This window comes from Copidosoma floridanum, unplaced genomic scaffold (genome assembly GCF_036245765.1).
Source record: "Copidosoma floridanum isolate Cflo_tuat_1 unplaced genomic scaffold, Cflo_Japanese_pri ptg000016l, whole genome shotgun sequence".
NCBI classification, from domain to species: domain Eukaryota; kingdom Metazoa; phylum Arthropoda; class Insecta; order Hymenoptera; family Encyrtidae; genus Copidosoma; species Copidosoma floridanum.
The window spans coordinates 9,980,317-10,005,444 of NW_028321893.1; the positions used below are offsets into that span (position 1 = coordinate 9,980,317).

Here is a 25,128-nt window from a genome sequence, read left to right on the forward strand (position 1 = left end):
ATTGTTCCTTAGATAAACCACTCTTTCTAAATAAATTGTTCAGACTTTTCTGATCAAACTTTTCAACAGTTCGTTCTTCACCCTTAGGAATATACTCTTCATCACTATCTAGAGAATGTTCTTCAGGTGAACTTAGATCTTCTTCATTTGATGAGCTTCCATCTGCGGCAATTAGATTCTCAGTTGTTTGATCTGTCGAGTTTTTATCTACATTTATATTCCCTATGCCTGTTGTAAAACTATCTCTCGAATCTTCATTTTCAAAAATATGTATAAAATTCTTGGATGGTAATTCCATACAAGAAGTAGTAGGATATACTATTCCTTTTTTCTTTATCTTGTCTAAACCTTGTATCTTTGTTAAACAAAAATAGCAATCATTTTCATGTTTTGGTTCCTTCCACTTTGTAGGTATAGTATATTTTAATTTGGACCTACCCTGACTGGTGTTGTATCGATTCATTATGGCATAACATGAAGAACATATATAATAAGGAACCAAACTTTTATCCTGTTGAGAAATCTCAATGTCAAAACATTTTTGATAGATAAAATTAAAATTATCTGTGATTTTTCTTTTGTTTAGTTGTCCAATATATTCTGAACATACATAACAGAAATTATCTTGAGATCTATTACACGTATGGTTAAAACTGTTATTGGACGTACCAGCGCAGTTTAAAAAAGGTTGAAAATTTGAATTAGCCATGATGTTAAATTAAACCCCACACACTAAGAATCCTGTTCCGATCGCAGGTGAGTCCGCCGTCCTAGGGGTGATAACTCTCATACCTCCCCAGGCCTAAGTATAAGAGCTTTCCGACTTTGATGAGGACAATGTCAACTCGTCGTCGGACACACTACGGCATCATTCTCACATCCTAGTTCTCCCCTGCAGAACAGCGCGCCTTCGCTGGGTTCGTTACTGCAAAGTATTGAGTACACCGAATCATTCTACACATCCCATTTTCAGGGCAGTTGTCATCGTGACCAATACTTTGCAGCAGCAGGTTTTTTTTAGCTACCCTTATAGAGTACTGATATATATATATATAGATATATAAATATATAGCTTTGGAAAAAAATCATAAGTCCGATTCGTTTATAAACAATGCTTTAAGATCAATAACAGTGTACAACAGTGATTAACTGAACGGAGCTTTAAAATGAAACCGAATTCATTTCTAAACAACAGTACCCAGTTTTACAACAGAATAAGTATAAATATAAAATTGACAGATCAAATTGTCTCTGACACAAACACACCAAATGAAGAAGATCTAAGTTCACCTGAAGAACATTCTCTAGATAGTGATGAAGAGTATATTCCTAAGGGTGAAGAACGAACTGTTGAAAAGTTTGATCAGAAAAGTCTGAACAATTTATTTAGAAAGAGTGGTTTATCTAAGGAACAATCAGAGTTTATGGCTTTAGAGTTTAAGAGACGAAATATGTTGACAAAGGGTACTAAAGTATGTGCATATCGTAATCGAGAAGAGCGCTTTAGAAATTATTTTAAGAATGATTCTAATATGGTTTATTGCACGGACGTGAAAGGTCTTATTGATGAATTGAAACCCAACATATACAAACCTGAAAATTGGCGACTATTCATTGATTCATCAAAGCGCAGCCTTAAAGCAGTACTCCTCCATATCACAAATAAATATGCTTCTATACTATTAGCACATTCAACAGTACTTAAAGAAGAGTATTCCAATCTTGAACTACTTTTAACGAAAATAAAATATAGAGAACATAAATGGCAAATATGTGGCGATTTAAAGATTTTATCTATGATACTTGGACAACAATCTGGATTTACGAAGTACCCATGTTATTTATGCATGTTTGATAGCAGAGATAGAAAAAAACACTATAAAAAGAAAATTTGGTCATCAAGAGAATCGTTTGAACCTGAAAAACAGAATGTTATAAAAGATCCACTCGTTGATCCTTCGAAAATTTTGATACCGCCTCTGCATATCAAGCTTGGATTGATAAAGCAATTAGTTAAAGCTTTGGATAAGGACGGTCAATGCTTCCAATATATAAGCAAAGTATTTCCCCATAAATCTGATGCTCAATTAAATGAAGGTATTTTTGATGGTCCTGAAATCCGAACTTTATTTAGAGACGAAAACTTTGAACAAAGCATGACCGATGTTGAAAAGGCAGCATGGTTAAGTTTTAAAGAGGTATCGACGAAATTTTTGGGTAATGCCAAAGACACAAATTATAAAGCTATTGTGGAAAGAATAGTACGTAATTTTGAAAAATTGGGTTGTCTAATGAACTTAAAACTTAATTTTCTTGATTCGCACGTTGATCAGTTTCCTGAAAATAACGGAGACTTTAGTGAAGAGCATGGTGAACGATTTCACCAAGATTTAAGGGAGTTTGAACGTAGATTTCAAGGAAACTGGGGTATCAACATGTTAGCAGATTACTGCTGGATGATAAAAAGAGAAACAGCTGCGAAAAAAGGACAAAAACGTGTCAGAAATCCACTACATCGGTCATTCGAAGAGAAACGTGTACGTAAGCGTAAGCCAATTTAAAAAAAACATCGGAAGAGAGAGAGAGAGAGAGAGAGACGAACATAAACAAAATGTTAAGTTTAACGTACACAATAGGCTACGTTAATACCTTGAATTTACAGTCAATGCTGTGAAAGACTCTAAAATTAGTATTTCAGACGTAAAATTTTTAAAAAATCGATAAATTTACCATATACAGTTCTAGCCACCGCCCTCTAGAAAAAGTTTGTACACAATCTGACTTCAAATTCATGATCAGCAATCTGAAAAACCCCCAGGGTAGTATTTCCAGTGTTTATCGACTCTTCAAAAGATGCATGATTAAATTTTAATATTGTAGGCATGTGACTCTAATGCTTGTTGGTAAATTAGAATTCAATACGTCCAATAGGTATACAAGCGAACGTCGATACACTTTAATCGTTGCATCAATAGGCGCATATGTATAGATGGCGGTACTCTTCATACAAGCACTCTCTATTACCATCCATACATGCCCTTTCTCAATATATAAGATATAGAAATAATTTGACAATACAAATCCACATAATTTCTTTGTCAAGAAATTTTCCTTTGTAGAAAATAATTCAGAACGAGAAAAAATCCTCCCCGGGTGCGAATCGAACACACAACCTCCTGTTTACTAGACAGTTGCTCTACCACTTGAGCTACCGAGGAGCTGTGCATTCACTCGCACCGTAAGTTTAGATTAGTTCTCGTTTTCAATTCTTAAGCTGTCTTTCACCTAAGCTTGATAATGTAGGCATGTGACTCTAATGCATGTTGGTAATTTTTTCTCGTTCCTAATTATTTCTCCAAATGAAAATTTCTTGAAAAAGAAATTATGTGGATTTGTGTTGTCAAGTATTTTCTATATCTTATATATTGAGAAAGGGCATGTATAAGTGGTAATAGAGAGTGCTTGTATGAAGAGTACCGCCATCTATACATATGCGCCTATTGATACAATGATTTAAGTGTATCGACGTTCGCTTGTATACCTATTGGACGTATTGAATTCTAATTTACCAACAAGCATTAGAGTCACATGCCTACATTATCAAGCTTAGGTGAAAGACAGCTTAAGAATTGAAAACGAGAACTAATCTAAACTTACGGTGCGAGTGAATGCACAGCTCCTCGGTAGCTCAAGTGGTAGAGCAAATGTCTAGTAAACAGGAGGTTGTGTGTTCGATTCGCACCCGGGGAGGATTTTTTCTCGTTCTGAATTATTTTCTCCAAAGGAAAATTTCTTGAAAAAGAAATTATGTGGATTTGTATTGTCAAATTATTTCTATATCTTATATATTGAGAAAGGGCATGTATGGATGGTAATAGAGAGTGCTTGTATGAAGAGTACCGCCATCTATACATATGCGCCTATTGATGCAATGATTAAAGTGTATCGACGTTCGCTTGTATACCTATTGGACGTATTGAATTCAAATTTTAATATTGTTTAAATCCATTTTTTGCAAAATTTCGACTTTTACCGATTTCCTCATCTTTTTAGCCCCATACAGAGGACTAGAATCGCGTTAAAAAAAATTTGAAGGTATGGTTTTCCGTGTATTTTTTTCCGTAGAACTCGATTTTTAAGTCCAATTAACCGTATCTCATGATTTGTTTTTTCTAGACTCAAAGAACCGCAAAAAAACCGTAGAAAATGAGGTTTTTTCAAAATAACTCTGATAAAACGTTGGAAAACCCTATATTTTTATTATAGATTCGAATTCAGCGTCGAAAAATACATGGAAATATGTACGACCGGTCAAAAGTTCAGACATTTTTTTACATTTTGTGGGCCTGTGTTATTATTGATATTTATAAGAAAAGATTTTAATATAAATTTTGTCTATTTAATATTATTTAAAAATTCATAAATACTAATGGTCAAAAGTCTTAAGTTTTTATAAAGTTCGAAAATCAAAAAACACAAGTTAAGTATTAAAAACGACTTGTTTTCTAAAAGTCTATAATATATTCGTACTAAAGTACGATGGATGTATGAAGTTTTGAACCTTGCTAATTGGAAAATTTGCTAGAATAACGTTTTTCTTATGATTAAAAATAAACGCGTACACTCATATACTTATTTAGTCAATCATTTTAAACTTGTTGATTTGACTAGTTAAATAAAAAATTTTTTTTATTTAAGACTCGGAGAATTAACTCCACAAACTATGCAAATGGAAGCAAACTTCCTACCGCTGTGCTATGAGTGTTCGAGTATTTTAATACAAGGTTACATACGTTTATTGGCCTACCCCTGTGCTTGTGATAATGTCTTGACCTGACTTCAGTTATGATAAAAGCTTACTTGTTTAATCGCTAAAACTGATAATTTATTTTGACAGTTTTATTTCTTATCATACGGACAAAATCACTTACATTGAAAAACTTATTGAAGAAGTACAAATTTTTTCTAGCAACAATCTGACAATACAATAGCACAAAATAAATTCTTAATATACACTTTGAGATCACTTTTAGTGTATGTGTTATTTCATAATCTCTTTTTACTACAATGGGTAACAATTATTATGCAATAATGCTGGATCACATTTAATCATAACTTTTGAAAAATCTATATTATGATAAAAAATTAAATTTTTTAGTAAGTTTTATAGGAAATAAGATACCATAAATTTAGTTTTATGTTGAGGAGAACACGATTTCATGGATACTCAAAATATTTTATGTCTCAGTGATAGAGCTGCACTTTATCACCTGGAGGGCTCGAGTTCAAGACTCAGTGGCTGCATTTTTTTCTAAATATTTCATTTTTTTCTTTTATTTAGAGAATACTCAATGAATTTTATAATTCTAGTATTAGAACATAACTTGTTGAGTTTATAAATTTGTAATGAACTCATATTCCGTTTATAGGAAGAAATTCGAAGAAATCCATTAAGTTTACTTGAATACATTTTACTTTATATTCTAAATGTATCACTTCTGAGATAAAAACAAAATCTGTAGTCTATCAAATAACTTTGGTATTTTCATCTAATAGCATTCATAACTTCGGTGGATGTGTCTTGATTTCACTTTAAATCTCTTTATGTATAAACTTGCTTTTAAAAATCTTATACTCAAACTATTGAAATCGTATAGCATTTTTCCTAAGTACGAAATAGGCTGTTTCAATCGATAAGATCTCGTGAAAAAAATTTTTAGTTCAACCAAAGTTAATTCTGAAAATTTCAGCATATCAGATGAAGATATTCTTTGAAAAGGTATATATTTTTGATTGCAATTTAAATCAGTTACTTTTTTAGCTAAATAACTTACAACGATTTTTTGTGACTTTATTCTTTCCACAATTAATTCAAATTTATTATTGTCTGAGTTCATTCTATTTCCACTTATATTTTGAATCAAACAAGCAACTCTAAAATACGTTGCAGCACTTGAAAGAACTTGATTTTGAAATTGGTGATGTAACAGTTTATATTTTTGCCCGATAATTCCATGTATAGATTCTACAACCCAACGAAATTTTGCAAAGTATCTTGATTTGTTTGATTCCTCTCGTTGATTTGTTTCTTTTTCCCTTTTAAAGCAAGTATTAAAACTTTAAAACCTTTTTCTCTGTAAAACTAACAGCATCTTTGAATCTGCGGCCTAACATGAAAATATCATCATTTTTAAAATACTCATAAGTCCATTTGGATCTTGTAGTAATTATTCAAGTATCTTTGCATTATTTGCTATTCCTTTAAATGGTCCTGCAAGATCAATTATGTACCCATTCGTCATGCAGATGGTAAATAGCTTACATACTGGAACTTTTTTTTGGCCATAATCCAATTTTCGTTGATAAACATTGTTGGAACTTTTCCCAAGTCGTAAATCTGTGCTTTCGCAAATAATGACTTAAGCATCATCAATATTATAAAACATTCCTGCAGCTTTTGCCTGTTCTTAAAAGAAAATTTTTTTGCTACAAGTTTCAACCCCAAAACTTTTTCAAAGCATTTCTTCTTTAGAATACTTTGAGACAGAACTAAATAAATGAATGAAAGTGTTTTCGGATTTTTCTAAAATTGTAGTTAATTATGGATTTTAATTTTCTGATCTAAGATGCTTTTACGCGTTCCCTTGACAAAGAACTGTTGCCAATTTCATCGTGTAGTCTCACATTAACTTGGTTGGAGAGTACTTCAATGAATTTTTACCTTCCATGAGGTCAACTATAGTTTCTGTTGAATAAGCAAGCATCGTCGGTATCAGGTTTTCATAGAATCGATCTTTCATTATACGTTTAACACAACGTCTTTTTAAGAAAATTTAAAGACAAGCTTGAAGGTTTGTGTCAATTATATAATGTTTTTGTCCACATAAAAAACAATGTGCTTTTTAAGTAACCGTTCTTTCAAATGGCATAACCATAGATTTAAATTCTTCATTTTAAAATTCGTCTTTTGCTTGGTAACTTGAAGACTCACTAGATTTTTGTATCAATGAAGTAAAACTTTATAAAACCTTGTAACTTATCTATTATTAAGTATGACATGACAAAAATAGGGTGTAGAGAAGGTCTCGGAAATAATTAGAGTTTTTTAATTATAAGATCAAGAAAGTTTTTCTACATAGTTTATCATGGCGAATTATACAGACATATACATATTTTTCCTATACTATATAGAAATTTTAAAAGGTCATTCTGACCCCCCCCCTCCCTTAGCCAAAATCTGAATAACGTATAATTCTATCGGTTTTACGTTATTTTTATTGGGTTTAAATTTTGATTAATCCCCATCCACTAACACACGGGTCCTGCTCAATTTTTAAAAGCTCCCCTGAACCCCTCCGCCACCCCCACCCCTTCACACCTTTCTTAAAAAGATAAAATTTTATCGATTTACGTTATTCTTTTTGGGTTAAGCTTTTGTGTAGCTTCAATCCACCCCCTTCAGTTCCCCTCACAATTAAATGAACCAGTAACTGGATAACTTAATAAGCCCCCCTCACAATTATAAAGAATTTCTTTCAGCTACCCTGTAGCCGCATCTTTAAATGGGGTAAAATTATATCAGCTATTATGTCATTTTCAGTTAAATTACTTTTAGCACCCCCCTCTTAGCTCTTAACACTTTTTAAGAAACTCTTATCAGCCCCCTTACAATTCCTGAACACATTGTCCTAGCAAGTCTCCAGTATTTGTTATAACTCTCTTCAGCCACTTTCTACCACTTCCTTGAAAAGGCTCATCTACTTTTTAAAAGTCAAGCCATTGCACCCAAAATAAAATGTATGGTTAAGTATCACTCAACGGATGTACAGTTAAAATTTCAAATCATGTTGGCAACCAAAATCGAAAAAAAATACATTTGAAATTCGAAATTTAAACATTGGTCTTTTGAGGCTGTTATCCAATGTTTTCAGATGTAATAGTCAAAAGTCACACAAACGGATAGCACTAGAATAATGAGCCACCTTAATAATCTTTTTTTTCTATGCGATTTGTTAGAATTTTTCTACATCACCCTTGAGGCACTGCTATGGTGCGCTCTTTTTTTTATAAATCCTCAATGAGTTTAGTAATTAAATTATTGAATATGTATTTAAACATGACATGATATTTTTATACTTTATGTCAAATCAAAGCATTACCTTATAGAGTACTTAAACCTTGGACTTCGCTTGTATCCCTATGTACCACGAAAAGATGGAAATCATCTTCTTTTCTTCATTTAAATATGTTAAATATTTGAATAAAGTTTACCCTTTTATCTTCAACCTGGATAATGCGAAACGTACGACAAAAAATTTATTTGCAATAAACTTCATCTTATTTTAAAATTTGTTGTAGATTACTCTAACATATGTGTATTCACATGTTCTAATTTAATGTTTAAGTAATAAAAATATAGTTTTCAAAAATAAATCTGTATTAAAAAAAACTCTTTTATCTTTAAACTGAAGATATTTATAAAAACGCAACAGTCTTCGTTAGAATGATATTTACGTATAAAAATACAGTACAATTTTATTTTTTTATCTACTTTTTATCGGTTAGCATCAAAAATTTTTTTCGTCACAATGTTATCTATGTACAAACTATTGTCACATTATAATTAAATATAAATTTCATTATCATTTTTGCATCTTCATAACGCGACGTATAATTGACCGTGCTAAAAAAGGGTTTTTTTAAATATAATCCAATAATACCAAAACTTTGACTTTGAAATTTATTTATAGTCATGGAAAATGCTAAGACTGAAGAAAATTCTTTTCTGTACAAAATAAAAGGCAATGATGATGATTTCCTGTTTTTGAAGTTATTTTTTGTATACAAACTCTTTTTCTAATTTTTTCTCTAGTTATAATTTTTTCTTCAACACGGCATTTTAGTAATTTTGTTATTTGTAATCTTGTACCATCTCATAAACCATTTACTGTACTTAAAATTTTGTTTCAACATAACAATTGATTAAATATTATGAGAGTACACATATAGGGGTACCTTGTGTGTGTGTGTGCACTAGAGCGTTGGGGGGTAAAATAAGAATGGGACTGCGCGAGAATGGAATTTGTAAGGGACGCGCACCGGGAAGATAATCGATTTCAGTTCTTTAATTTCTTATGATTTTATTTAATTGATATTAAAGACTTTTTTTTTCTGTCAATTGAGAAATTTGAATAAACACCAAGAATTAAATAAGATTAATTTTTGAGTTCGTTTCTTTTTGGTTGCGTGTCTCCTCAGCTCCTCTGTCTGCCGTTATACCACGATCCACTTTCCTTCACGAATTACCCTTCACAAAGTGGACTGTTTCAATTAATATTAAGCTTAGGCGGTGGTAAGGCTTCTCGAATATTGTTTTAGAAATTTAATTGGAAAATTTATGTAAATATCACTATCATTATAAACAACCTTGTACCTTGCACGAAGCATGATCTATGCTGTAATATTTGTTCATTTCTTCTGTTACATGATTAAGATTTTAATTATTAAAAAGTAAGTATATTCGTTATGGGTATAGAGTTACTTATTGAAAAGTTAATATCTTTACTAAAAGTATCGGAACAAACTATAGTTGTATTCCATTTATTTGACCCTTGCTATAATACAATTTTTCCTTGTCTAATATCTAATAATAATTTTTAAAATCTTTTGTGACATGCATAAATAATAATATTAAGTTTTTGAATAAGAAACAATAGCAAAAGATATGATGATTCAATACTTTTTTGTATAGTCATGCTACTATTACTATTCTTTAAAACAGGAGGAATCTGTTTCTAAAACAATTAGTTTATTTTTCAACTGGATATTTGAATCACACAAATCACGTAATGTTTTTTTAACTATTTCTGAGATTTTTTTTGGATCATAAAAGTCTCGTCCATCATTATTAAACCTACTTTTCTTAATTTTTATTTCAGATTTAAATTCCAAGAACAAACTTTCTATATTGTTGAAGTCTAATGGTAAACGAAATGTTTTATAACAGGTCGTTTCTTTTGGAAGTAATATTGATTTTGTACTAGTCCATGTCATAGATAAAATTATAAAATTTTTTCTTTTCCAAGTAATCAAAAAACTAATAAACGTTTTAAGTATAAGTGTTTTTTCTAAATCTCCTGGGTCATCGATAAAAAATTTTTAATTTTTTTGTCCACATATAACTTTAAAAATCGTAATTTGATCTTTATTTTATGTATGTTGCATTGAATCAAATATTTATGTACGAAAAACAATTTCTTTAACCGTACTGTTTTTTTTTTTTTTTTTTTTATATTAATTTTTATTGGTGTGGGTAGATTACAATTTTTTACATGATTTGTCTTCAAATTGTGAAATTTCATTTATTATTAAAAGTGCACGATTGTGATTATTGTTAATAAAATATTACATAAAATGATTTTTGCATGTTTTCTAAATTGATTTCCTTTGAAGGTTTTTTAAATTAAAAATAAAGCCAAAAAATTATCGTAACTGATATGGTAACATAACAATACTGACTTTTTTGAAAATATCATCTACTTAGCTACCGTGTTCCATCAAACTCATGGCTATAGCAGTATCATTAAATTTTGGATATATTATCTTATTGAATGCTTTCAAATCTTTAAATGATTTTGCCCTGTTAACTCGATTAAGTATTAATTTTTAAGAACTTTTCATGACCTTTAGGACAAACTATGTTTAATTTCTCTGTTGGTGTATTTAATTGTATACTTTTTCGTTCTTGCCGAATTTCAAGGTGGTTATTACAAATGTAATAGTTTGGAATGTTTACATATTTTATTTCACGAAATTTTGTTTAATTTAAACTATGCTGTTAGTGGTGTTTATCATTTTTCTATTATATTTTCAATTTTATTTCCTTCAAAACAAGTTTTTGTTCGTTGTCTCAATAGATTGTCAAATTAAATACTTGATAAGTTTTACCACAAATTGGAAATTCTTATAATCTGCAGGCAGCTTCCATTGGATTCAAGTAGTCACCGTTAACATACTTTTTAATTTTATCTAAAATTTCTTTATTCTCATCATCAACAATCATTATTTCTACAAATGCTAAATTGCTGAGGTTAGAAACAGGAAAAAAAAATTATCTCATAAATTTATAAAAAACTATTTATAACATCAACTTTACCCACAAATAGTATACACACACACACACACACACATACTATAAGCAGATTAAATACTCTGCAGTAATAAAGCTAAATCTATTATTTAATAAATATTTTAACAACCGAAGGAGTGAGTAGTACTTTAATTTTAGTAACAGTCGATGTACTATTCATACTCAGTCTCTGAATTGGTCATATTGTTACTATATCATTTATTAAAGATATTTTCAGAAAATTGTAACCTACCAATAGTTATTGCAGAACTTGATTATTACTGTTCGATTTACTTCTAGTGCGAATAATGAGATATTCATTGTAAGAATATTCAATCAAGACGAAATGGTACCGCAAAACTAAATTATTCTTACTCTAAAATTATTCTACTTACTCTACTTAGATCAGTTGCGTTACCATCGTATGCTGGCTTATGAGTTTGGGATTGAATAAAATCCTACTAGCGTGGTGAAAGTTTAAGTACATGATTGTGAAAATATAATTTTTTTTTCCTACAATTGTTTGTTTTATTTAGTTTAATAAGGGTATATAAATTTTTTTCTTTTTTACTTTTTCATGCACATTCATCAAAACATATCAATATGCATTAATAAAAACCATAGAAAAAAAGTTTTTTCTCATACCCATATACTTAAGGACGTTCATTACACGTAGCGTTTTGGATAGAATCTTCCTGAAATTTCAACAGGATATTTGTAATGATGTTAGAAAATAACATATGAAATTTGAGACCATTTCACAATACCGTTGTTTAGATAGCAAATGTTGAATAAACTTCAATTCAACACGTAACCTTATGGGAGAGTCACATAAAAATGGAATTCCTGAGAAAATGATTGGTAGAATTCGTCCAATTTTTTTTGTGCGTGGCACGCCATGGTGCAATATCATAGTACTGGTACTATATTCAATTTTCAAAGAGATTGACACGTTATTTTACAATTAAATAAAAAAACAGCGTCAGACCTCTATATATAGGTGTAAAAACATATGCAAAACAGTTGCCAGCGCTGCCGCATGCTTGGTCCCCCTTCACTGCACTCTCTACATTTCCCTTTAAAGTGTAATGAACGTCCTTCAATTGCCACCATGCTAGTAAAATCGTATTATTACGCAAGGCTCAGTTCAGTCCATACATATATATTTAGATTGGAGACAACAGCATGTGAAAATAACCAATTTCGTTCTTCTACCAATGCAAAAATTTTATTTTTTTTCTAATTTAGAAAAACTTATGATCCTGTCAAACATATTAAATAGGCAGTTTTATAAATTACAATCAAGTTTTACGTGGATTTGTTTTAAGAAACTTAAAGAATGACAACTACAACAATCGAATTAAGCTTGTTTTAAAATTTTCAATTTTCGTGTGATATATTGGATCGATCATTTCAAGTCCACAAATACTGACCTCAGAATTGTAATGAGCGACCGCAAAAACTCCGTCATGGTAAGTTTTAAGGAAATTATATGAAAACACCAGTGGTCAGTCATGGGACTGCTGACAGAAGTGAAAACTTAAACTATGAATTATATTTTTACTTAAGTTCTGGAATAAATTAGTAGCTATTCAAATTATTTACTGTTTTTGAAATAAGTAATCTAAAATTATGGCATCTATACAATTATGTGGGTCGTGATAATACATTTGATAACATGCATATCTCTTCATTGTACATATTTTAAATAATGAATTATAAAGTTTATTACAGGATAATACAGATATTCCTTAAGCTGGAAATTCTGAAAATTATGCGATTTGTCATGAAAATATTCGTTTTAAATTTTATTACAACAGATACTGAGGAGTGAGAAAAGATTCATTGAAGAACATAGATAATTGACGTTCGATGTAGGCTTATTATCATTTTTAATACATTTATGTGGAATACTCGACATGCAATTTGTAAATAATAGAATTGATTTTCCAGCAGGAACCCTAAACACCTACGTAAAAGAAAATGTTATTTTGATTTTTTTTTTATACATAATTGATTTTTCTGAGAAGGCTATTAAATAATTTGTACAATAATGGTTAATCACTACTCATAAATTTTTATAAGGAAGAGAGTAAGGTAATTAAACTCGCAATTAAATATTAAATTATACCTTTATAGGTTAAAATAATTTTAGCATAATGTAAGATATTATAAAGCATAATTTAATTAATAACGAAGAGCGAGGACGTGACGACAACTAATTGCAAATGTATATGTTTGTGCGTATGAGTACGGTAGTGACTTACTAGTCACGTATATACACCACAAATCGCCGCGCACGTGTAAAATTATACGCAGTTGAACTTGCATCGGTAATTGAAACTATTGGATATACATTACACACTTTTACAGAAATACTGTAGTAACATGAACAGTATACAGTTTACTGTACACACATTGACACATGGCAAAAAGCTATTTACTAATATAGTACGTAGTTACTCATAGTTAAAAGTTACCTCGGTAGCTCGGTACCTTAGTACGTGATTCGATAGTGACGTACAGTGGAGGGCGTTTAATTCGTTGAGCGGGAAATTCAAACATTTAATTCCCATTGGCTGATTCGATCATATAACCTCTGTCATTGGTCAGTTTTATACTTCCCGCTCAACGAATTAAACGGCCTTTACTGTACACCATGAACTCGTACATATTCGCGATGTGAACCCGCCTGTAGCTCCGCCCTCGTGACAATTAATGAAACTGATAAGAGGCAGGTAAACAAACCGAATTAACATGTCTCAGATAGCGCCATTGGAGAGAAAGTTGAATCTCTAATGAAAAAACAGCTGATAACAGCCTACGCATTGGTGCAGTGTTTCTCAGTGTAAATTTAAGAAAGGATTCTACGTACAGCGATATTCAAAGTATGAAAAAAAAAATGCCAGAAGTGGATAGATGCTTATAAGATGGGCACACGCATAACCTTGAATATAATAGTGTGTGGCTGACTAAGATAGTGTGTGGCTGACTAAGATAGTGTGCGGCTGAGTCACAGCAATTTTTACAGGGTAACAAGAGCATCGCCTACTTGCTTCTGTAGTAACAACATTTTTCAGCCACTTTTTAATGACCTTACAATTTATTTAAGTTCAAATCTATGAGTTATTTGATATTTTATTGAAAAAAAATAGAATCTTACATTTGCAAATCTGATTTCTTTTGGAGTCAAAATAGTGGTTTCTTTAATATATCTATCGATGCACTAATTGAAAAAATATATAAAATTACACAAAAATTGTTTTTTTCCCCTCTAGAAGTTAATATAATAGAATTTCATGCAACATATTAAGTAATGGTCAAAATCTCTATTTAGAGTTGAAATAATGTGTTTAAAGGTTGCAATAACCTTTGATGGTCTTGAAGAAAATTAATCGTGAGAGTCATTATATTTACTTAAGAATTTCTTTGATATTGAGAAGTTGTAAAAAACGATAATTTTGTGTTAAAAATGACTGATTTTAGAATTTTTCTTCTTTTTTCGACGTGACGCCGCAACTGAAAAATTTTTTTTAAGTACATGAAAATGTTTTTTTTTTTTTTTTATTCTACTAGATAAAATAATGAACTTTTATACAACGGCGTGGTTAAATAGTAAAAATGGCTGATTTAACGGTTTTTTTATTTTGGACGTGGCGTACCACCGCAAAAGTATTTTTACAAATACATAAATACTGTATATCTTTTCGTTTTACACGGTTATTGATTTGATTTTAATGCAAACGCTTTGGCTGATGATCGAAATTACAACTTCAAGTTCAAATAAATTTTTTTAAGGTTATAATAAACTTTGATGACTTCAAACAGATTTTCGGGTAAAACTCGTAGTATTAACTATGCACATGAAAAAAAACTTTTTTATTTCATAAGAAGCTCCGATAAAAAATAAAACGTTAAAAACGAGATTTTTTAGGTTCAGAGCACCAAAAAATATTTTTTGTCCTTGAAGTTTTCTTGTAGTTCTAAACATCTAGTTTCTCACTATTAAAAAAAAAGAAAAAGAAAAAATTGAGAGTATTTCACCTATCTTAACCAACTGCACCCTTTCTGAGGAACATTAAAATGGTATTTACTTTTAGCTTTACTTCATGAGGTGGAAGACCTTCTTTAATCAAATTTAAATATTTAGTTTAAAAATTTTCAATAAATATTATGATCAGTCTTAGGAACTGCCTTTGTAGTTGCATGATCTGATATGTAATAATTTGTACTTCCTCTGGTTATCATTATTAATATACTATTATTTGAAAATGTGCCTATCTATTATAAGGTGCAAGAATTACGTTATTGACTCCCATTTCATTTGTAATGTCAGTAAATTACTACTACTAATAACAATTTTTTTTTGCTCACTTCTTCAGAATTTCTCATGCTCATTTGGAGAGCATGTAAAGCAGAGATCAACGTGTATCTGAAAAGTGGTGAATTACCTGCGAGTTTGCTCGTATTTGCGGTACTGCGACCAACCATGTCTCACGCATATGCACGATGACCTATGCTGAACTGGTAACAAAAAAAATAATATTACCTCATACGAATAAATAAAATAAACTTCAGAAACGGATAGATGCACAAATTTAGCTGGAACCATTACATTGAGAAATAAGATTAAATGCTAGAATAATTTAGAATTAAAACGTATAGACTTAAATAAAACAAAAATTTAGTTAAGATGCAAAAACAATCATATGCATGCTACACTTGCAATAAGCAACAGTAATATATAACATGCAGAAGTGTCAACTACGGTTTACCTAGTAGAGCAACATTATTAACTTTCAAGAAATTATCCGATTTATACCGTTTATTTTTGCAGACTCATGATTTACCAAGCAATTCCATTTTATCACACTAACGATTTCATGAATCATCAGAAATAGCATAATTTGTAATCTGGTTAAATTTTGTTACTTTTTTTAATGTAAAGGAAAACAGGAAAATTATAGCCATTTTCCCTTCTCCTGACTCAGATATGTCGAGAGAGAGTCCGTACTCCTCCCTCCAACACGAATGACAGAATTTCCGCATCCCTAACGCACGATGAACCGTCTTCTCTGACGACTAGCAGTGAAAAATAAGCTGACCAAAAGTCTACCAAACATTCTTTTGCAACATCATAATCAGTCGAAACTTTCCGTTAATCTAATTATGTTATTTCGTGACTGACACGGTACTATTATTTTTACTATCATCATTATCTTGATTATTATAACTATTATCATTGTTATCATTATTACTATTATTATTGTTGTCATTATTATTGTCACTATTCCTATTTTTAATATTATAACTATAAGTATGATAGCAACGACCACTGTCACTACTAATTAATTTTTTTTTTTTTTTTTTTTTTTTTTTTTTTTTCATTCATCATCGCCCGTAGGCTCAGACATGGCATTTTTTTACACAAGCATAGTGTTAATTAGCCACCGGTGCACCTGAGTTATGACCAGATGTTTATACATATACATACATAAACATCTGGACCAACTCAGTTACACCTATATTAATGCTAATTGGTATACTGTAACATACCAGCTATTTTTTCACCCAAGTATTCAATCGAAGATCGATTTTTACCACTCTTTTTGCAATAAGTTTGATTAAATCGATGAACAGTGCTTACCATTGATAAATATTAGTAATATTTTATCTTAACGTTAATATTAAGTTACAAGAAAAATCTATAAAATTCAAAAGTAAAAGAGAAAAGAAGGGCCTGAGTAACTTAATCACCTTCCCTTCTCTTGACACATAAAGGTGAGCAAGCCTGATGTAGAGAGTGCTAATTTCTGAGTGGCTAAACTAGAGCAGCTCTTGCCAGTTAAGGAGGTTTGGGAGAAAAGTTCATAATGTAGAATCGTGCCAAAAAAAATGTATGCTATATTTGAGCATATCAGGAGTGTACATAAATTTTTTTCAGATTTTTCACCAGGGAAATTTTTAAGATAAAAATTATGAAATATTGTCAGTTTAACACGGTCTCTTATGAGAGAGTAAGGTTAAGTTACCTTTTCATTGAAATTAGGGTCTATTATAAATGTGTTAAAATGAAAAAAAGAAAACGGTTTTATAGATTCCGTAGTACGAAAGAAAAATGCTCAACAAAAAAATCACGATTTGCCTGGTATTTTTCAAAAATATAACATTTTACAGTCGTAGAGATTCAAGTTTGTAGAGTGCAAGAGGAGGTGCGCGGTAAAGGGGGTACATCTACGGGGGCCGAGGGGACACCCTGTTTTTCGCCTCTCTGAATGATACTCCCAAACCTCCTTAAATTTTCAGCTATTGTATTTTCTCAAGATTTTCTCTCAGCAAGTATTCCTGCGTCATTTACGAGCCATTACGTGACCAAGGTCCACTACTTCTAATAAAAAGGCTCGGAGGCTCCAAAAACGGACAGTTAATAGTCACCCCTCAAACGGTAGACTCCGCTTTTGGTACCTCAGTTCTCCACAAGGCGAGGTTACAGTCTTTATTTTTACCCTCAAACGGTCGAGTAGATGGTTAAAGTTCGCCTCTGCTACCATACGGCCCTTCACGAGTGAGGTTTAACTTTAATTTCGATCATCTCGCACTGGTTTACCGAGTATACGACCTTTAATATCTCTAATCGTTAGAGTTTGTTTCAAATTCATTGAGTTTCTAACCTTTTTTTTCTTTCCGACGTGGACATTACTTCTAGGGCTCACATCATTCTTCGTTGCGGTACTGCTCAATTCTTAATGTCTTTATTTGGAGTCAAAGGGATTAGAAAAAAAAACCGTATACCAACTTTTAAAGTTCAAGGTCAAGTGTACCACTTAATGGGCATCTTACTACCAGAGAATGACAAATTTCATATCTGAAACAGCACCAATTTTTGTTTGGTCAGACAATCTTCTTAGAAAAACTTTGATAAAATCGTTACACAAAATTACGCATGACTTTAATCCCCTGATAAGAGCTCTTCAATCTAAGTATGAATCTCGAACAGTAAATAAACTTATAAATTTGCAATTTATTATTTATGCTGACTGAACTCCTGTTGGTGAGCATCGGGGACGATACAATTCGCCCAGGGTAAATGAAGTTGCTGCACTAATTTTTGACAAAGAAAAATATCCCAGGGACATTGTTCTTCGTGGTTGACATGGGCAGTTGGAGAGAATTTCTGAGCTCTACCGATTATACGACTTCTTGCAATATCCTCTTATATTTGTTATCGAAGAAAATAGATATTCTATAGATATACCACTTCACAGTCTTCCAAACAAAGCTATTTTTTGCATGCAATCATGCAATTCTACTCTTCCTGTCTGCAGTGCGATCTTGTTTCCTTATAGTTTACGTTGAGAATGGATAGTGTAAATTACCTTTATTATCATAACAACTTACTTAATCAATTTGTTGTTGATATGATGGCAAAAATTATCACACAGCATTTGATTTATTTGCGAGCATATGAAAACCAACTGCGAACCGAAAATTATATACATTCACGAGATGCAGTAAGTAATAGCAGTAACATTAAACCCACCAGTGTCAACCACAAGATGAAATAGCGTACGTACGTCCGTGTGGGCAACCATATTTTTTTATCACCTTTCTCCTGAATGGTCTGTAATAAAAAACTAATTACATAAAAATCAAAAACCTTTAGTCGGACATGGTATTGTTTTAAGGGTTTTCCATTAAAAATAAAAAAAAAACTGTAAACGTTCTCACTTAGAAAGCAATATTCGGTAAAATTCATGCTTGAATCTAGTGTCAAATAGCACAAACGAGGCTTACTTCACGGGCACATACTTTTATGACTAACAACTAAAATTCAGTCAGATAAAATCGACAATATCATTCCAGCTAAATCACCAGATCCTTAACAAGATTTGTTGCTGTTTCATATTATTTCAAAAATTATAATTCATGGAGTCTTGCGGTTAATTTAACATGGCTTCATCATGCATGGATAACGGAAGATGTACAAAACAGTATCCTCGAAACTTTGTGAAAGCAACTCAAACTGCAGATAACGGCTACCATACCTAATGTAGAAGATATTCTGCAGATGCAGGGGATAATTCTGTAGTTACAATTCATGGTAAAGATGTATCAATCGACACTCGTTGGGGTGTACCATACTTACCTATCTCATCTTGATGTTTCAAAGCTCACATAAATGTCAAATTTGGATCCAGTGAAAGCATTTTAGTATCTTTTAAATACATCAACAAAAGAACGAATCGAGCTACTTTTTCAGTTGTTAAATTGCAAAATATGCCAATGGATGCTACATTAGTTCCTCTGAAGGATTTTGGCGTTTTTTTATTTTGAGATTCACGCAAGGTATCCTACAGTCTTATATTTAGAATTCCACCTTGAAAATGATCAAAGATTTAACATGAATCAGCAAAACATCCAATAAGTTCTCAAAAATCCAAAAAAATGACGTTAACTGCGTTTTTTGAACTTGGCCTAATAGATGATTTTGATTACACTCTTTTGTACTCTGAAGTTGTTGCCTATTAACAATGAAACAGTAATTAATTCGTAAAAAAAAAATAAGAAAAAAATTTTCCAGGTTGGTCAAAAGTGGAAGAAAATTTAGTTACAGGTAGAGTTTAAACGATTCATTTCATCCAATTGAAGTGCTTCATTTGAGTACTTGAAAATCATTGATAGTGTTACTTATACAACTTTCAGAGCTTCCTACCATACACTTGGTTTATTGAAAAATGATGATTAATAGAAAAAAAAACTGGTAGATACCGCTTTGTCGGAAAATTCTTCTTAAATACATGACTTACTCTCAATTACTTTAGTTTTTTGTGAGCCATCGCAACATCAAATTTTGTGAGTTGTGGTTGATGAACAATTATGCAAAGATATTCTTTACTCTCAATAAATTTAACTTAACGATTTCGAATACGGATTCTCTGAAGAAATATTCGCTAAAGGTTCAATTGAAATTGAAATTCGTCTCTCTTTTAAAAAAAAATACGGAATCCATAACTTCTTGAATGTACTATTCTGCTCTGCAGAACTAAATCCTCTCTTATATCTCGCCCCTTGTCTCGTTTGAATGCTGATCTTTCAGACCTAAATCCGTTAACACTGGCTTCCTTCTTGATTTTTCGAACATCCTATCATCTGCCTAAACCAAATGTTACGTTTGAAAAAACCTGACCTCTCAAACGTTGGACATTATTCTCTTAAGTTTTTCAGTGTTTGTAGAAGAAATGGTCCTCCGAGTATCTTTTTGCTCCGCAGAGTTGATCTAAATGGTTGCTTTCTCACAGAAGCTTGGAGATCGGCAATCTGGTTCTTATTGAAACTGAGTCCACCTCTACGGATAGAATGCCGTTAGGCAAAGTTGTCAATGTCTATAAGGACGCTAAATCCCTAGTCAGAATTGCTCGAAAAAAAACTGCCACTTCTTTTACAGTTCATCCAATCCGCAAACTTATATTGCTACGCACTGTTGCCAAGCTTAAGACAAGTCAACGAACTTATATCAGTTAATTGAACTTACATTAAGAGGTCTAACAATACTCCATATTTGTTGAATTAATCGATAAAGGCTCCGGAAGGGTTAACAAAATAAGAATTATTAAGATTTTTTTGAATTTACATTGAGCATCAATATTCTATCTTGTTGCTAATTACCTTATCTGTGACACATAAGACCTAAACTAACAAATGTAAGTAAATATGCAATTTGCATTTAATATTATGATTATTCTTCCTCTATTATACTAAGTTAAATTTAGATAGCCCTACTGCCTTTATTCATTGTTATTAAATTATTTACTGGATTCTTTGATGTTTAACTAAAATCGTTATCGATCAAACCAAGGGGAATGAAGTTTTTATTGCAAAATCTTAAATGGTTTAATCTCACTTAGAAATACTGTGTTAATTGATATATCTGCATAGAAAATTCGATTTATCAACCCGAGGAATATGTCGAAAATAAAGATAATTGTTGGAATTATACGCTCATTCGTTAGTTTTATGTCGGCAACTTATGCTACTTATCCTAGCTTCGTACCTAGTTGATATAAAGCATTGCAAACTTAGCCTATCGCAGGCATCTATGCGTATCGCCAACGTATTCATAGTACAGCTTATCTTATTTTACGCTCTGTACGAGCCACTTGCTGTTGCGCAGTCCACCTCGAACACCTGTAACTATAGGTAATCGTGATCACTACTTCATTTTTTTCTTTTATCTTTACAGATTCCTTAATTCGTGTGATCAAAAGTTTTTATACTTAAACTATTTTTGTGTCACTGAAAAACGTTTGTTAGTTAGTATAAGTGCTGTGTTCTTTGTTTCCTTGTGTCCACTAAAGCATCAAGAGCAATTAAATTATTATTATTTGTATTGTAAATATTTTTAATGGAGGAGAAGTAAAGATATTTATAATTATATGAGTGAACGTGGAATATCCACAAAATATGCAATAAAATTTAATTTCTAGAGACAATATTCCATACATTTAAAAATATTATTCATTTTAAGAGGAAACTCAATTATTTGACAAAATTTTTTTCCAAATCTATTAAGATACTGAAATAAAAATACTGTCTGATGACTCATAGAGATGAAAACTTAATAAAAATTTGAAGTGTAATTTATGAATAAATTAAACATATTAGTGTAGTAATAAATATTTAAAATGCAATAAAAGTCAAATCATGATAAATAAGAAGAAGCATTACATTTGATACCATTACAGAAAAACATTACAATGAAAGAATTCAATAAATGTCTAACACAATACAATAAAATGATCATCTTCTATACTCTTACTATAGGGAAAAATAGAAACAGTATTTTTGAATGAGGAAAATGTTTTTCCATAACATACAATTGGAAAGAAACCAGAATAGTGTTCATAAAAAGCAATTAGTACAAATAATCTGATTTTGTTAAGAAGAATATTTTCACATTCATTTACGTCTATTTTAAAAATTTCTGACGTTTCACAACATAAGAACAATTTTTAGGTAATATCGGTACTTGGTAAATTACTTTTAGTGATTAAACTAATAATGATACAATAAATTAAAGAGTGAAAAATAATTAAACTAATGATTTTATATTATCCAATCAATAAAGATAATCTACTTAACGAATACATTTCATTGAATTTAAAAAGTACAAAAATCTTTGTCATGTGGGCCAGAGTCGAAAAGATAGAGCCAGACATATATAATTTTCTTAGATAATTCTTGTGAAGTTTATGCCTTCTATTCAACTTTAGCTAAAGGCTACAATGCCCTGTCGTCGCGGTAAAAACAGGGGGTTTTGTACGTTAACTCGTAGTAACAATGAACAGTACCTCATAAGATTGGACAAAAATCAGATCATAGAAAAAAAAGTCGCAAAAAGCTGTATTAAAAAAATAAATAAATACTTAACACTAATATATCACAAGTACTGTGAAAACGCACCATCCAATCAAAGTGTTATGAATGACTTAAAAATGTAAATAGTTTTACAACAATACGTCGTAAATAATAATATAAAGTTACGTTTAATAGCGAACGAATACAACAGCTTGATGAATAATTATATTATTTTTCATTGCTTAGTGATGTAAAAATAGAAAAATTCATAAAAGTAATTCAATTATTTACTAAGGAAGAATTTGGACAAAAAGCGCGCAAGAGAGATAGAGCCCTCTTTACATGAACACGCATATGAGTGGGCCATCGATACCCTGCATACTCCATGCGCCAACACATTATTGAAGTTGATGTAAGTAATAGTAATAATAATAATAATAATAATAATAATAATAATAATAATAATAATAATAATAATAAATAATAATAATAATAATAATAAGAATAACTATAATGAAAATAGTAATAGTAATAATAATAACAATAATAATCGTAATAATAGTAATAATAATAAAAATAATAAGAATAACAATAACAATAATAAAAGAAACGGATTACGTCACATGTGACGCACCGCTGCAGTGAGAACTTCGAAAACATGTAAGTAGTTATGTTTGGTCCATCTCTCTGTCCGTCCACGATTTTGAGTTTTTAAAATAATTTTTAAGGTTTTTGTTGGGCCAGAAAACGAAAAATATATCCTATATATTTTTTAATAATTTTGCAAATATCTTATAATTTAACAAAAAATTTTCTACCTTGATTTTATAGAGAAATATTAGAAATACTGAAATTTGAGGTTATGCCTTCACATAACTCAACACCTGTCTTTTTGGGTGCCACGATGTTTTCTTCCTCTTAAAAAATCATATGAAACTCTTTTTTTGCTATATCTTGCTTTTTCTTAAAGATATGGCGTATTTTTTAATATTTGAAGTTCATGTGCACGCATGACCATGGAAAATTATTTTGCACTATTTTTATTATGTAGTGAACGTAATACAACTTTTCCCATGATTTTTACTCTTTATTTCATGAAGGTACACCTTTCTTTTTGTGCATTACGATATTTTTGTTGCCTTGAGAAGACCCGTCAAACTCGTTATTTTTGCTCTATCTTGTTTCCTTTTAAAAATATGACGTATTTTGTAATATTTGTAGGTTATACAATATTATAAAAACCTGTTTAATCAATACTGGCTATCTGCATCGATTTGCCATACACGCAAAACTTATCTGTTAATGTACTTCATTAAAATAGTAATATTAACTAGTAAATATGGTATTAATATTAACTACTATATTCTATAAACATGCGCGCAGGTAAACATGTACACAGTTACACACTTGCACAGTAAAAGTAAAAAGTACACACACACACTCATCATACATGCACACTTTCATGGTTGCTTCGATGTATCCATGATTCTGTTGCTGTGAACAAGTTACACACACATACATACATGCATGTACACACTATACATTGTATACATGGACACTGCACACAGTAACAACTACGGTACGGCAATAGGAATATGCATAACACTACATGCAGACTATTCACTGGGTGCAAGTGTATTGGCGCCATCTCATGGTAAAACGGTGCTTAACGTCAGGACTTCAAAGGATTCAATACATTACAAATAGCAAATATCACAAGTTTACAGATTTATCACAACAGCAAACGTGAAAGCAACAATAATTTCAACAATCCTAAATATCCTAGTTGTCTGTTATGTACAATGTAACAACAAAAAGTTACACTGACATCTGAATTATTAAAACAAAAACGCCACTAAAGCTAGTAACATAAGCTTAAGTTGTAGTATCAAAGCAGAACAGCCTTATCTCAACCGTAAAGTTACGTGGCTATGACGTAAGTGACAGTAAGTGACATCTCCACTGTAATATTCAATATCTTTTCAATAAAAAAGCTGCGAACCATGAGTTTATCATGATAATAATTGTATTTACTTCCGGTAATTCGAAGTATTGAAAAACTCAATAACAAGCAGTCAACAATATTATGAGTCCTTAAGAGTCCTGAAATATTGCACATTTTTTTTACCATGGGCTCTTAGATCGCTTTTTTTACCCCCTCCGAGGAGTTGCACACAGCGAATATACATATATACAGCATGATATGTAACGGTGGCATTTCCCGAGAACCGCGTGTAGAGCAATCTTTTCTGACGCATACCCCGTTGGAATTGATTTTTTAGGGCGAATAGCTCTTAAATGGGAGCCGATTGAAAATACGTTCCAAACTACCCCTAAATAGAATTGGAAGGCTATAGCGCACCTGCATGAACTCGCAACGTTGCCACATTGTTATTGGAGCTTAGTCGGTAAGCAGTGAGAACTATATCCATGAGCGCACGCAAGAGCGTCAGCTACTGCTGGTAACTTGAAGGTTGGATGTAAAAAGCTAAATATTGTCTGCTCCTTATGTTGTCAGTTGTTTGTCCACGCGCTTACTGTCTTTCTCACTCTCATGTTGGACAAAAATATCTTTAAATTTATATACTTATAAGTAATGTTACCTCAAATTAAAGTAAAAGACTATATCAGTAGGGATTTTTCCG

General features: G+C 31.2%; 1 protein-coding gene and 1 non-coding gene across 3 annotated transcripts in view; both read right to left on the reverse strand.

Moving 5' to 3' along the window:
• trc (Serine/threonine-protein kinase tricornered) overlaps positions 1-25,128 on the reverse strand; it is a 952,993-nt gene that overhangs the window by 860,073 nt on the left and 67,792 nt on the right. The window lies entirely within an intron of this gene.
• On the reverse strand, positions 3,146-3,218 carry TRNAT-AGU (transfer RNA threonine (anticodon AGU)). Its single transcript has one exon. It is a non-coding gene; the product is annotated as a tRNA-Thr (tRNA).